This window comes from Myotis brandtii, unplaced genomic scaffold, assembly GCF_000412655.1.
Source record: "Myotis brandtii unplaced genomic scaffold, ASM41265v1 scaffold517, whole genome shotgun sequence".
Lineage (NCBI taxonomy): Eukaryota > Metazoa > Chordata > Mammalia > Chiroptera > Vespertilionidae > Myotis > Myotis brandtii.
Window position 1 is genome coordinate 1,439,121 of NW_005369706.1, and position 3,483 is coordinate 1,442,603.

At 44.2% G+C, this 3,483-nt stretch overlaps 1 protein-coding gene and 1 pseudogene across 1 annotated transcript in view; one reads left to right on the forward strand and one right to left on the reverse strand.

The window, feature by feature from the left end:
- Positions 1 to 3,483, forward strand: part of ADCY6 (adenylate cyclase 6) — a 52,181-nt gene that overhangs the window by 39,385 nt on the left and 9,313 nt on the right. The window lies entirely within an intron of this gene.
- LOC102239954 overlaps positions 2,882 to 3,483 on the reverse strand; it is a 2,118-nt pseudogene continuing 1,516 nt past the window's right edge.

Sequence of the window (3,483 nt, forward strand, 5' to 3'; positions counted from 1 at the left end):
CTGGAGGGGGTTATTAGCGGGGGGAAAGAGGACACATATGTAATACTTTCAACAATAAAGATTTAAACAGTTAAAAAAAAGTGGGATTTACATAACCTCTCCTGATTTTTTTTTTTAAACCGTGCTATCCTTTTAATTCCTGTTTCCTTCTTGGTTGCTACTTTGGTAATAAGTAGGTCCCCACCTCTCAAGAATATTGCATCTGAACAGGCTGAGTCAGAGCCAGTGTGAACACAGGCCCCAAACGAGGGCTTTTCAAATAACAAGAACAGTAAAAGCAGCTTCTTCTTTTTAGAAAAGGTCTGTGAGTCGGATGGTCCAAAGCTCCACTCTCTAAAAAGAAAACCTCAAGCTCAATACAAACTGGAAACCAGCCAGAACCGGTTTGCCTCAGTGGATAGAGCGTCGGCCTGTGGACTCAAGGGTCCCAGGTTCGATTCCGGTCAGGGGCATGTGCCTTGGTTGCGGGCACATCCCCAGTGGGGGGCGTGCAGGAGGCAGCTGATCAATGTTTCTCTCTCATTGATGTTTCTGGCTCTCTATCCCTCTCCCTTCCTCTCTGTAAAAAATAAATAAAATATATTTTTAAGAAAATGGAAACCAAAATGTATCAGAAATGAAGCCTAGTACCTCATATATTCAAGGTCAAGATGGTTTTTGAGAAATAAGTATCTGATTATCTTACCTCTTGTATTAGGAATGGCCCCATTCCAGCATTTTTAAAGGCAGATGTTTTTGTTTCTATTTCATTTCCCAAACGGGTATAAAATCTACTAAAAAGGGAGATAATGAATCAGAATAAATCAGCTCACTCACAAGAGACACTCCTAGATAATGATTTTCAGTTGCTGAGAGTATTCAGCACATTATTTCAAAGTGGCAAACTTAGAGGTAATCTCAGAGGAGATTTCGAAAGCAGCAGCCACAGTCACTGGTAGAGTTATGTGAGATACACAGACATTTAACCCCATGTTTTTCAGTGTATATGTCAAGGTGCCAAAACCCCTGATCATCAAAATACGTTATTTTGTACATTACAGTGCACAGAACAATCGAGGGAAAGACTTCCTTGGAGAGTAACTGAAAGGCATTTGCAAAAGGTTCATAGCACTCTGAGGTGGAAGGCCTGGAGTCAGTGCTGCAGCATGGCCTTCACTAACTTGACCCCTTCGTCTCTTTGGTTGCGGTGGCCTCAGTGGGAGCTGCCTTTTCTAAAGGTTCTGCTGGCTTCTTCTCTTCCTCCTCCTCCTCCTCATCTTAGGGATAGAGCTCTGGGTACTTCTGCTAAGCAGTTCCTGGATTCTTGATTCACAGAGACTGTGAGGTAATAAATGTTTGTTGTTTTAAGCCTCTATGTTTTAGGGTAATTTGTTACACAGCAATAGACAATTAATATGGAAGGTTGGAAGATAGATTTGAAGAATCTCCCAAAGAGTAAAAATTTAAAAACAAAGAAAATATAAAGAAAGATGAATAATAAGTTAAAGGATCAGTTCAGGAAGTTTTATAGCTGACAAATGGAATTTCCAAAAAGAGAGAAAATAGAGAATCCTATATAATAAATAGGTAATATGCAAATTAACCATCACACCCTCACAAGATGGCTGCCTACAACCAGGCCAGCAGGGGGGGAAGTTGGGGGCGATTAGGCTGGAGGGGGGGCAGTAAGCAGTGAGGAGCAACTAGGCCAGGGGGGAGGGCAGTTAGGGGCGACCAGGCCAGCAGGGGGGGAAGTTGGGGGCGATTAGGCTGGAGGGGGGGCAGTAAGCAGTGAGGAGCAACTAGGCCAGGGGGGAGGGCAGTTAGGGGCGACCAGGCCAGCAGGGGGGGAAGTTGGGGGCGATTAGGCTGGAGGGGGGGCAGTAAGCAGTGAGGAGCAACTAGGCCAGGGGGGAGGGCAGTTAGGGGCGACCAGGCCAGCAGGGGGGGAAGTTGGGGGCGATTAGGCTGGAGGGGGGGCAGTAAGCAGTGAGGAGCAACTAGGCCAGGGGGGAGGGCAGTTAGGGGCGACCAGGCCAGCAGGGGAGGGAGTTGGGGGTGATTAGGCTGGCAGGGGGGGCAGTGAGGGGCGACCAGGCAGGCAGACACCTGAGGGATTAGGAGCCAGCAGTCCAGGATTGTGAGAGGGATGTCCGACTGCCGGTTTAGGCCCAATCCCCCAAGGGGTCCTGGATTGGAGAGGGTGTAGGCTGGGCTGAGGGAAACCCCCCTGTGCACGAATTTTGTGCACTGTGCCTCTAGTAAGTTAATAAAAAAGAAAAGAAAAGAAAATTTCTCAGAAACGAAGGGCACAAATTTCCAGATTGAGAAAGCTCATGGATTATCTACCATAATGAATAAAAAAAGACCTACAGCAAGTTCCATCATTATGAAACTTCAGAAAACTAGGAAACAAAAAGAAAATTAAAAGTTTCCAGAGAGCCCAGCCAGCGTGACTCAGGGGTTGAGTGTTGACCTATGAACCAAAAGGTCACAGTTCAATTCTGGTCAGGGCACATGCCTGGATTGCGGGCTCCATCCCCAGTTTAGGGAGTGCAGAAGGCAACTGATCAATATTTCTCTCGCATCATTGATGTTTCTATCTCCCTTTCCCTCTCCCTTCCTTTCTGAAATCAATAAAAATATATATTTTAAAACGCTTCCAGAGAGAAATAAGTCACACAAAAGAATCCAACTGGAAGCTAGAAGGCAATCAAGACAGACCTTCTAAATTCTCAGAAAATGATTTTCAACCTAGAATTCCATGTCCAGAAAACTGACAGTAAAGTGTGAGGGTAGTATAAAAACATTCTGGACTCAAAAATATGCCTCCTACACATTTTTTTCTTGTTTTTAAAAAATCTTTCAAGCTTTTATTTAAGGGTGGTGATCCAAGGTAGATTTAGATCTTGTCGAAATCAGCCATGCCCATGGACTGCACATAGTCCTCAAAAGCAGTGATTCACTCCTCCAGCATGTCTGTTCCAACTTTATCATCTTCTACTACACACTATATTTGAATTTTTAAAATTCAATACCCACTGGAACAAGTTTAGAAGAGTCCCAGACCAAGCTATCTGCTGGAATGCTTCTGACACATTCCTCTAATTTTGCCGTATCTGTCTCATCATCCCAAGGTTTCACATCTAATAAGATGGAAGACTTGACAATAAGTGCAGGGTTTTTTTTTATTTCTTTGATTCATACTGTGCAAGGTGTTCTTCTCTTAGCTTCTTCACTTCTTTGCTTTCCTCCTCCTCATCAGATCCAAAGAGATCAATGTCACCATCGTCTTTACTATTTGTAGCTCCAGTTCCTGTGGCGTTTTCCACATTAGCAGGGCCATACTTGCCCAAAGCTTTCTTCACTCCTGGCAGGCTGATCTTTCCTTTTCATAACATTTGATGTGATATCCTCCTACACCAAGCATGTCAAACTCGTGGCCCTCGGGCTGCATGCAGCCCACAAAGAATATATATATTTTTAATATATTTTATTGATTTT